Source organism: Staurois parvus, unplaced genomic scaffold (assembly GCF_062004578.1).
Source record: "Staurois parvus isolate SC_StPar_1 unplaced genomic scaffold, SC_StPar_1.0 ptg000570l, whole genome shotgun sequence".
Taxonomy (NCBI): Eukaryota; Metazoa; Chordata; class Amphibia; order Anura; family Ranidae; genus Staurois; species Staurois parvus.
The window spans coordinates 1,603,990-1,616,533 of NW_028318366.1; the positions used below are offsets into that span (position 1 = coordinate 1,603,990).

A 12,544-nucleotide genomic window follows, 5' to 3' on the forward strand; every position below is an offset into this window, starting at 1 on the left:
ATCAGATGATGGGGGATCTAGGTGGATCCTCCGTACTGCTCTCTCCTTTACAATAAAGTCTCCTCTTACCCGGTGATGTGAGGGGCGGCTGATTGTCCATCATGACGTCCTTGTAGAGATCCTTGTGTCCTTCTAAATACTCCCACTCCTCCATGGAGAAATAGACAGTGACACCCTGACACCTTATAGGAACCTGACACACACAATGATACAGTCACCATCCAGACACATCCCTTGTCTGTTACTGGAGAATGTCCCAGAATTCCCGGCACCGCTCACCTCTCCTGTCAGCAGCTCAGTGATCTCTCTGGTGACTTCTAGAATCTTCTTCTTCTTTCTCTCTTCTATCAGGGAGGGAGGTGGAGGCAATGTGATGTCATATGATCTCCAGACTTCACAGGAGGAAAACTCTACATCTGAACACAAATAGTCACATCAAATGATATTCCCAGAATCCTCCTCACCTCTCCATTCAGGTCTCCATTTTATTAAAGCCCCACTTCAGGCTGAGGTATAATTTCCCCCACAGGACCCCCACACTACACAGGGTATAGGCTTGTTGCAGCATTCTGATGTCATCACATACAACGCAGGACCAACAGTCCCACTTTACATGTGAGGATACCAAGGGGCCCCACATCCTAAGAGCATCAGAAAAATGCCAGATGGAGGGACATTGGGAGGAGGAGCTGTGAGGTCAGTGTGATGTCATAGGATTCTCTGACTCTGGATGGAGGGACATTGGGAGGAGGAGCTGTGAGGTCAGTGTGATGTTTCCTCCCCCCAGGGTCACTGCAGGTGTGGAGAAAAGCTGTGTAAGAGGATATGGAGGAGAGATGAGGAGGAGATCCAGGAATCAGGAGAAAGGTCAGGGCAAGCAACAGACGAGCGCATCCAAGAGACCAAGCCGGGGTCACTACACAGAAAATCAATCCAAGGAAACAACAGGCAGGACGAGGAATAGCAAGAAGGAGCTGAGAGACAAATGAGAATATTGCTCAGCCAATGGGAGATGATCTCAGCATGACTTCCATCATGAAGGAGATGAGGGGGAGGGGAGGAAGTCACTGAAGGTGACCATAGATCCATGGAAATTCAGCTGGTTCAGCAGGGATCGCTCACATTTCCATCCATGTGTGGCCACTGCCGGATAAAAGCCACTCCCCCAGCGGCTGCAGCCAATAGCTTCAGTGCTGATCTGTGTATTCTGAGAGCTGAGGAGTCCCCCCATTGTCAGAATACAAGAGTGCAGCGGGGAGGATTCCCCCATCCACCTCCAATGTGTGGATGGGGGAATCACTTCAGTTTTTATGGTCATCCCGCTGGCTGAACGATAAAACTGAACCATGTAGGCCAGCTTTGGGAGCAAATATATTATCATCAACTCCTCCCCCTGAAGGGGTTCATCTACGTATTACCTCCTCTGCTGCCAGATCCAGGAACCTCTCCTCTCTACTTCCTCATTCATGGAACTTCCTGTCTGTACCTAACATCACTTCCTGCCTGTACCTGACATCACTTCCGGTCTTCCATAGAGACTTCCTGTCTGAGTAGAAGTGAGATCCCCACCTTGTGGAGCTCAGAGGAACTGCAGCCCTGAGAAGTGTCTGGTAGCCCCTTTGATTTTGCAGTAAATGTGATTGCAATAGTCCCGTTGATTTTCGTATTTCCATGTAATAAAAGGTTTCACATGATGTCGGGTTCCCCTTTCTCTCCTCCCTGAGTGTTTATTTAGAGGCGGAGCTCTTGCTGGAATGGCGGTCGGAGGCGGAGTCTAGTTACACATAGCGTGGGTTTTATCCATTTATAGTGATGACATCATTGCCCAAATCTGGGGGTCACCAGCCATTTCCACCCTTTACTCCCAGCTGGGGGGCTTTGTATCCATATACCAGATGTTCTGCAGGACTAAATCTGCAATGTTACTGCAAAATCAAAGGGGCCAAAATCCCTCCCCCGAGCAGTCATATATTTCTGTCCCCCTTGGTGGGAGTGGAGGTGACCCCTCTATAAGGATCTACAGTCCATACACACCCAGCACAAGGCCGGGGTCACACTACCAGACGCTTCTCGGGGCTGCAGTTCCTCTGAGCTCCACAAGGTGGGGATCTCACTTCTACCCAGACAGGAAGTCTCTATGGAAGACAGGAAGTGATGTCAGGGACAGACAGGAAGTGATGTCAGGGTACAGACAAGACTTTCAGTGTGGAAGCGAAGCTGAGAGGAGACGTTCCTGGAAGTGGCAGCAGAGGAGGTAATAAGATGTTATGTTCTATTTACACCCAGTAACCCCCCATCATGTCCGTCCTCTTCCTCCATAGTCACTGTGACGTCTTTTATCTCCAGCAGATGATGATACACACATATATATAGTGTGGGAACCCACATTATCCCCTTCAGGGGGAAGAGTTGATGATAATATATGTTGCCCCCAAAGCTGGCCTACATGGTTCAGTTTTATCGTTCAGCCAGCGGGATGGCCATAAAAACTGAAGTGATTCCCCCATCCACACATTGGAGGTGGATGGGGGAATCCTCCCCGCTGCACTCTTGTATTCTGACAATGGGGGGACTCCTCCGTTCTCAGAATACACAGATCAACACTGAAGCTATTGGCTGCAGCCGCTGGGGGAGTGGCTTTTATCCGGCAGTGACCACACATGGATGGAAATGTGAGCGATCCCAGCTGAATTTCCATGGATCTATGGTCACCTTCAGTGACTTCCTCCCCTCCCCCTCATCTCCTTCATGATGGAAGTCATGCTGAGATCATCTCCCATTGGCTGAGCAATATTCTCATTTGTCTCTCAGCTCCTTCTTGCTATTCCTCGTCCGGCCTGTTGTTTCCTTGGATTGATTTTCTGTGTAGTGACCCCGGCTTGGTCTCTTGGATGCGCTCGTCTGTTGCTTGCCCTGACCTTTCTCCTGATTCCTGGATCTCCTCCTCATCTCTCCTCCATATCCTCTTACACAGCTTTTCTCCACACCTGCAGTGACCCTGGGGGGAGGAAATTTGGCACCAGCACGCCGCCAAATCCATCCCCACCATTAGGGGCTCTGGAAACAATTGTCTGCTATTTACACTCCGTTCCTCCGCACGTCACCTGATCACATGACAGCTTACTTCCACAGATTCCGGACAGATTTCTGGATGGTAAAGGTCAAAGGTCACTCTTCAGTTTAGGAGAGGTAGGACGCACCCAGGAACTAGGATTTGGTTTGCATGAGAGCCTCATATAGAAGACCCCTCAAGTCTCCCCATCCAAATGTCCCTCCATCCAGAGTCTATATGTCCTATGACATCACACTGACCTCACAGCACCTCCCCCCAATGTCCCTCCATCCAGAGTCAGAGAATCCTATGACATCACACTGACCTCACAGCTCCTCCTCCCAATGTCCCTCCATCTGTTTTTTTCTGATGTTCTTGGGATGTCAGAAGGTACTTGTTATTCTCACTAGCACAGTGGGACTGTTTGTCCTGTCATATGTAATGACATCAGAATTGCTTACGCCAAGCTTTACCCTGAGTTATGTGGGGGTCCTGTGTTGAATTTTGGATCCATTTTTTATTGAACTGAATGTATCTGATATTTATATCAATTATTACGGATTCTTTTTTGAGTTACCTCCATTGCTATTTTGTAAGAAATTTGGGCTTCAAAGACGTAAGTAATCTTCCTAGGAACATATTATGATATACTGCATTTCCATGATCCCTTTATAATTCTGTCATTTCCGTCATCCCTTTATAATTCTGTCATTTCCATGATCCCTTTATAATTCTGTCATTTCCGTCATCCCTTTATAATTCTGTCATTTCCGTCATCCCTTTATAATTCTGTCATTTCCGTCATCCCTTTATAATTCTGTCATTTCCGTCATCCCTTTATAATTCTGTCATTTCCGTGATCCCTTTATAATCCTGTCATTTCCATGATCCCTTTATAATTCTGTCATTTCCATCATCCCTTTATAATTCTGTCATTTCCGTGATCCCTTTATAATTCTGTCATTTCCGTCATCCCTTTATAATTCTGTCATTTCCGTGATCCCTTTATAATTCTGTCATTTCCGTCATTCCTTTATAATTCTGTCATTTCCGCGATCCCTTTATAATTCTGTCATTTCCGTGATCCCTTTATAATTCTGTCATTTCCGCGATCCCTTTATAATTCTGTCATTTCCGTGAACCCTTTATAATTCTGTCATTTCCGTCACCCTTTTATAATTCTGTCATTTCCAGGAACCCTTTATAATTCTGTCATTTCCGTCATCCCTTTATAATTCTGTCATTTCCGTGATCCCTTTATAATCCTGTCATTTCCATGATCCCTTTATAATTCTGTCATTTCCATCATCCCTTTATAATTCTGTCATTTCCGTGATCCCTTTATAATTCTGTCATTTCCGTCATCCCTTTATAATTCTGTCATTTCCGTGATCCCTTTATAATTCTGTCATTTCCGTCATCCCTTTATAATTCTGTCATTTCCGCGATCCCTTTATAATTCTGTCATTTCCGTGATCCCTTTATAATTCTGTCATTTCCGCGATCCCTTTATAATTCTGTCATTTCCGTGAACCCTTTATAATTCTGTCATTTCCGTCATCCCTTTATAATTCTGTCATTTCCAGGAACCCTTTATAATTCTGTCATTTCCGTCATCCCTTTATAATTCTGTCATTTCCGTCATCCCTTTATAATTCTGTCATTTCCGTGATCCCTTTATAATTCTGTCATTTCCGCGATCCCTTTATAATTCTGTCATTTCTGTGAACCCTTCATAATTCTGTCATTTCCGTCATCCCTTAATAATTCTGTCATTTCTGTGAACCCTTTATAATTCTGTCATTTCCGTGAACCCTTCATAATTCTGTCATTTCTGTGAACCCTTTATAATTCTGTCATTTCCGTGAACCCTTTATAATTTTGTCATTTCCATCATCCCTTTATAATTCTGTCATTTCCGTGATCCCTTTATAATTCTGTCATTTCCGTCATCCCTTTATAATTCTGTCATTTCCGTGATCCCTTTATAATTCTGTCATTTCCGTGATCCCTTTATAATTCTGTCATTTCCGTCATCCCTTTATAATTCTGTCATTTCCGTCATCCCTTTATAATTCTGTCATTTCCGTGAATCCTTTATAATTCTGTCATTTCTGTCATCCCTTTATAATTCTGTCATTTTCGTCATCCCTTTATAATTCTGTCATTTCCATGATCCCTTTATAATTCTGTCATTTCCATGATCCCTTTATAATTCTGTCATCTCCATGATCCCTTTATAATTCTATCATTTCCGTGATCCCTTTATAATTCTGTCATTTCCGTGATCCCTTTATAACTCTGTCATTTCCGTGATCCCTTTATAATTCTGTCATTTCCAGGAACCCTTTATAATTCTGTCATTTCCGTGATCCCTTTATAACTCTGTCATTTCCGTGATCCCTTTATAATTCTGTCATTTCCATGATCCCTTTATAATTCTGTCATTTCCGTGATCCCTTTATAACTCTGTCATTTCCGTGATCCCTTTATAATTCTGTCATTTCCGTGATCCCTTTATAATTCTGTCATTTCCGTGATCCCTTTATAATTCTGTCATTTCCGTCATCCCTTATAATTCTGTCATTTCCAGGAACCCTTTATAATTCTGTCATTTCCGTCATCCCTTTATAATTCTGTCATCTCCGTGATCCCTTTATAATTCTGTCATTTCCGTCATCCCTTTATAATTCTGTCATTTCCGTGATCCCTTTATAATTCTGTCATCTCCGTGATCCCTTTATAATTCTGTCATTTCCGTCATCCCTTTATAATTCTGTCATTTCCGTGATCCCTTTATAATTCTGTCATCTCCGTGATCCCTTTATAATTCTGTCATTTCCGTCATCCCTTTATAATTCTGTCATCTCCGTGATACCTTTATAATTCTGTCATCTCCGTCATCCCTTTATAATTCTGTCATTTCCAGGAACCCTTTATAATTCTGTCATTTCCAGGAACCCTTTATAATTCTGTCATTTCCGTCATCCCTTTATAATTCTGTCATTTCCGTGAATCCTTTATAATTCTGTCATTTCCGTCATCCCTTTATAATTCTGTCATCTCCGTCATCCCTTTATAATTCTGTCATTTCCGTGATCCCTTTATAATTCTGTCATTTCCAGGAACCCTTTATAATTCTGTCATTTCCGTCATCCCTTTATAATTCTGTCATTTCCGTCATCCCTTTATAATTCTATCATTTCCGTCATCCCTTTATAATTCTGTCATTTCCGTCATCCCTTTATAATTCTGTCATCTCCGTGATCCCTTTATAATTCTGTCATTTCCGTCATCCCTTTATAATTCTGTCATTTCCGTGATCCCTTTATAATTCTGTCATTTCCGCGATCCCTTTATAATTCTGTCATTTCCGTGAACCCTTTATAATTCTGTCATTTCCGTCATCCCTTTATAATTCTGTCATTTCCAGGAACCCTTTATAATTCTGTCATTTCCGTCATCCCTTTATAATTCTGTCATTTCCGTCATCCCTTTATAATTCTGTCATTTCCGTGATCCCTTTATAATTCTGTCATTTCCGCGATCCCTTTATAATTCTGTCATTTCTGTGAACCCTTCATAATTCTGTCATTTCCGTCATCCCTTAATAATTCTGTCATTTCTGTGAACCCTTTATAATTCTGTCATTTCCGTGAACCCTTCATAATTCTGTCATTTCTGTGAACCCTTTATAATTCTGTCATTTCCGTGAACCCTTTATAATTCTGTCATTTCCATCATCCCTTTATAATTCTGTCATTTCCGTGATCCCTTTATAATTCTGTAATTTCCGTCATCCCTTTATAATTCTGTCATTTCCGTGATCCCTTTATAATTCTGTCATTTCCGTGATCCCTTTATAATTCTGTCATTTCCGTCATCCCTTTATAATTCTGTCATTTCCGTCATCCCTTTATAATTCTGTCATTTCCGTGAATCCTTTATAATTCTGTCATTTCTGTCATCCCTTTATAATTCTGTCATTTTCGTCATCCCTTTATAATTCTGTCATTTCCATGATCCCTTTATAATTCTGTCATTTCCATGATCCCTTTATAATTCTGTCATCTCCATGATCCCTTTATAATTCTATCATTTCCGTGATCCCTTTATAATTCTGTCATTTCCGTGATCCCTTTATAACTCTGTCATTTCCGTGATCCCTTTATAATTCTGTCATTTCCAGGAACCCTTTATAATTCTGTAATTTCCGTGATCCCTTTATAACTCTGTCATTTCCGTGATCCCTTTATAATTCTGTCATTTCCATGATCCCTTTATAATTCTGTCATTTCCGTGATCCCTTTATAACTCTGTCATTTCCGTGATCCCTTTATAATTCTGTCATTTCCGTGATCCCTTTATAATTCTGTCATTTCCGTGATCCCTTTATAATTCTGTCATTTCCGTCATCCCTTATAATTCTGTCATTTCCAGGAACCCTTTATAATTCTGTCATTTCCGTCATCCCTTTATAATTCTGTCATCTCCGTGATCCCTTTATAATTCTGTCATTTCCGTCATCCCTTTATAATTCTGTCATTTCCGTGATCCCTTTATAATTCTGTCATCTCCGTGATCCCTTTATAATTCTGTCATTTCCGTCATCCCTTTATAATTCTGTCATTTCCGTGATCCCTTTATAATTCTGTCATCTCCGTGATCCCTTTATAATTCTGTCATTTCCGTCATCCCTTTATAATTCTGTCATCTCCGTGATACCTTTATAATTCTGTCATCTCCGTCATCCCTTTATAATTCTGTCATTTCCAGGAACCCTTTATAATTCTGTCATTTCCAGGAACCCTTTATAATTCTGTCATTTCCGTCATCCCTTTATAATTCTGTCATTTCCGTGAATCCTTTATAATTCTGTCATTTCCGTCATCCCTTTATAATTCTGTCATCTCCGTCATCCCTTTATAATTCTGTCATTTCCGTCATCCCTTTATAATTCTGTCATTTCCAGGAACCCTTTATAATTCTGTCATTTCCGTCATCCCTTTATAATTCTGTCATTTCCGTCATCCCTTTATAATTCTATCATTTCCGTCATCCCTTTATAATTCTGTCATTTCCAGGAACCCTTTATAATTCTGTCATTTCCGTCATCCCTTTATAATTCTGTCATTTCCGTCATCCCTTTATAATTCTGTCATTTCCAGGAACCCTTTATAATTCTGTCATTTCCGTCATCCCTTTATAATTCTGTCATTTCCGTCATCCCTTTATAATTCTATCATTTCCGTCATCCCTTTATAATTCTGTCATTTCCAGGAACCCTTTATAATTCTGTCATTTCCGTCATCCCTTTATAATTCTGTCATTTCCGTGAATCCTTTATAATTCTGTCATTTCCGTGAATCCTTTATAATTCTGTCATTTCCGTGAATCCTTTATAATTCTGTCATTTCCGTGAATCCTTTATAATTCTGTCATTTCCGTGATCCCTTTATAATTCTATCATTTCCATTATCCCTTTATAATTCTGTCATTTCCGTGAACCCTTTATAATTCTGTCATTTCCGTGAACCCTTCATAATTCTGTCATTTCTGTGAACCCTTTATAATTCTGTCATTTCCGTGAACCCTTTATAATTCTGTCATTTCCATCATCCCTTTATAATTCTGTCATTTCCGTGATCCCTTTATAATTCTGTCATTTCCGTGATCCCTTTATAATTCTGTCATTTCCGTGATCCCTTTATAATTCTGTCATTTCCGTCATCCCTTTATAATTCTGTCATTTCCGTCATCCCTTTATAATTCTGTCATTTCCGTCATCCCTTTATAATTCTGTCATTTCCGTGATCCCTTTATAATTCTGTCATTTCCGTGATCCCTTTATAATTCTGTCATTTCCGTCATCCCTTTATAATTCTGTCATTTCCGTCATCCCTTTATAATTCTGTCATTTCCGTGAATCCTTTATAATTCTGTCATTTCTGTCATCCCTTTATAATTCTGTCATTTTCGTCATCCCTTTATAATTCTGTCATTTCCATGATCCCTTTATAATTCTGTCATTTCCATGATCCCTTTATAATTCTGTCATCTCCATGATCCCTTTATAATTCTATCATTTCCGTGATCCCTTTATAATTCTGTCATTTCCGTGATCCCTTTATAACTCTGTCATTTCCGTGATCCCTTTATAATTCTGTCATTTCCAGGAACCCTTTATAATTCTGTCATTTCCGTGATCCCTTTATAACTCTGTCATTTCCGTGATCCCTTTATAATTCTGTCATTTCCATGATCCCTTTATAATTCTGTCATTTCCGTGATCCCTTTATAACTCTGTCATTTCCGTGATCCCTTTATAATTCTGTCATTTCCGTGATCCCTTTATAATTCTGTCATTTCCGTGATCCCTTTATAATTCTGTCATTTCCGTCATCCCTTATAATTCTGTCATTTCCAGGAACCCTTTATAATTCTGTCATTTCCGTCATCCCTTTATAATTCTGTCATCTCCGTGATCCCTTTATAATTCTGTCATTTCCGTCATCCCTTTATAATTCTGTCATTTCCGTGATCCCTTTATAATTCTGTCATCTCCGTGATCCCTTTATAATTCTGTCATTTCCGTCATCCCTTTATAATTCTGTCATTTCCGTGATCCCTTTATAATTCTGTCATCTCCGTGATCCCTTTATAATTCTGTCATTTCCGTCATCCCTTTATAATTCTGTCATCTCCGTGATACCTTTATAATTCTGTCATCTCCGTCATCCCTTTATAATTCTGTCATTTCCAGGAACCCTTTATAATTCTGTCATTTCCGTCATCCCTTTATAATTCTGTCATTTCCGTGAATCCTTTATAATTCTGTCATTTCCGTCATCCCTTTATAATTCTGTCATCTCCGTCATCCCTTTATAATTCTGTCATTTCCGTGATCCCTTTATAATTCTGTCATTTCCAGGAACCCTTTATAATTCTGTCATTTCCGTCATCCCTTTATAATTCTGTCATTTCCGTCATCCCTTTATAATTCTGTCATTTCCAGGAACCCTTTATAATTCTGTCATTTCCGTCATCCCTTTATAATTCTGTCATTTCCGTCATCCCTTTATAATTCTATCATTTCCGTCATCCCTTTATAATTCTGTCATTTCCAGGAACCCTTTATAATTCTGTCATTTCCGTCATCCCTTTATAATTCTGTCATTTCCGTGAATCCTTTATAATTCTGTCATTTCCGTGAATCCTTTATAATTCTGTCATTTCCGTGAATCCTTTATAATTCTGTCATTTCCGTGATCCCTTTATAATTCTATCATTTCCATTATCCCTTTATAATTCTGTCATTTCCGTGAACCCTTTATAATTCTGTCATTTCCGTGAACCCTTCATAATTCTGTCATTTCTGTGAACCCTTTATAATTCTGTCATTTCCGTGAACCCTTTATAATTCTGTCATTTCCATCATCCCTTTATAATTCTGTCATTTCCGTGATCCCTTTATAATTCTGTCATTTCCGTCATCCCTTTATAATTCTGTCATTTCCGTGATCCCTTTATAATTCTGTCATTTCCGTGATCCCTTTATAATTCTGTCATTTCCGTCATCCCTTTATAATTCTGTCATTTCCGTCATCCCTTTATAATTCTGTCATTTCCGTGAATCCTTTATAATTCTGTCATTTCTGTCATCCCTTTATAATTCTGTCATTTTCGTCATCCCTTTATAATTCTGTCATTTCCATGATCCCTTTATAATTCTGTCATTTCCATGATCCCTTTATAATTCTGTCATCTCCATGATCCCTTTATAATTCTATCATTTCCGTGATCCCTTTATAATTCTGTCATTTCCGTGATCCCTTTATAACTCTGTCATTTCCGTGATCCCTTTATAATTCTGTCATTTCCAGGAACCCTTTATAATTCTGTCATTTCCGTGATCCCTTTATAACTCTGTCATTTCCGTGATCCCTTTATAATTCTGTCATTTCCATGATCCCTTTATAATTCTGTCATTTCCGTGATCCCTTTATAACTCTGTCATTTCCGTGATCCCTTTATAATTCTGTCATTTCCGTGATCCCTTTATAATTCTGTCATTTCCGTGATCCCTTTATAATTCTGTCATTTCCGTCATCCCTTATAATTCTGTCATTTCCAGGAACCCTTTATAATTCTGTCATTTCCGTCATCCCTTTATAATTCTGTCATCTCCGTGATCCCTTTATAATTCTGTCATTTCCGTCATCCCTTTATAATTCTGTCATTTCCGTGATCCCTTTATAATTCTGTCATCTCCGTGATCCCTTTATAATTCTGTCATTTCCGTCATCCCTTTATAATTCTGTCATTTCCGTGATCCCTTTATAATTCTGTCATCTCCGTGATCCCTTTATAATTCTGTCATTTCCGTCATCCCTTTATAATTCTGTCATCTCCATGATACCTTTATAATTCTGTCATCTCCGTCATCCCTTTATAATTCTGTCATTTCCAGGAACCCTTTATAATTCTGTCATTTCCAGGAACCCTTTATAATTCTGTCATTTCCGTCATCCCTTTATAATTCTGTCATTTCCGTGAATCCTTTATAATTCTGTCATTTCCGTCATCCCTTTATAATTCTGTCATCTCCGTCATCCCTTTATAATTCTGTCATTTCCGTGATCCCTTTATAATTCTGTCATTTCCAGGAACCCTTTATAATTCTGTCATTTCCGTCATCCCTTTATAATTCTGTCATTTCCGTCATCCCTTTATAATTCTATCATTTCCGTCATCCCTTTATAATTCTGTCATTTCCGTCATCCCTTTATAATTCTGTCATCTCCGTGATCCCTTTATAATTCTGTCATTTCCGTCATCCCTTTATAATTCTGTCATTTCCGTGATCCCTTTATAATTCTGTCATCTCCGTGATCCCTTTATAATTCTGTCATTTCCGTCATCCCTTTATAATTCTGTCATTTCCGTGATCCCTTTATAATTCTGTCATCTCCGTGATCCCTTTATAATTCTGTCATTTCCGTCATCCCTTTATAATTCTGTCATCTCCGTGATACCTTTATAATTCTGTCATTTCCGTCATCCCTTTATAATTCTGTCATTTCCAGGAACCCTTTATAATTCTGTCATTTCCAGGAACCCTTTATAATTCTGTCATTTCCGTGATCCCTTTATAATTCTGTCATTTCCGTCATCCCTGTATAATTCTGTCATTTCCGTGAATCCTTTATAATTCTGTCATTTCCGTCATCCCTTTATAATTCTGTCATCTCCGTCATCCCTTTATAATTCTGTCATTTCCGTGATCCCTTTATAATTCTGTCATTTCCAGGAACCCTTTATAATTCTGTCATTTCCGTCATCCCTTTATAATTCTGTCATTTCCGTCATCCCTTTATAATTCTATCATTTCCGTCATCCCTTTATAATTCTGTCATTTCCGTCATCCCTTTATAATTCTGTCATTTCCGTCATCCCTTTATAATTCTGTCATTTCCGTCATCCCTTTATAAT

At 39.4% G+C, this 12,544-nt stretch overlaps 1 protein-coding gene and 1 long non-coding RNA gene across 2 annotated transcripts in view; both read right to left on the reverse strand.

Annotated features, from left to right (window-relative positions):
- Positions 1–12,544, reverse strand: part of LOC149450602 (uncharacterized) — a 102,503-nt gene that overhangs the window by 45,031 nt on the left and 44,928 nt on the right. The gene's annotated exons all lie outside the window — the stretch shown is intronic.
- On the reverse strand, positions 99–1,551 carry LOC149450603 (uncharacterized). Its single transcript, XR_016315235.1, has 3 exons — positions 1,419–1,551; positions 280–416; positions 99–193 (listed from the first exon to the last, which is right to left on the reverse strand). It is a non-coding gene; the product is annotated as an uncharacterized LOC149450603 (long non-coding RNA).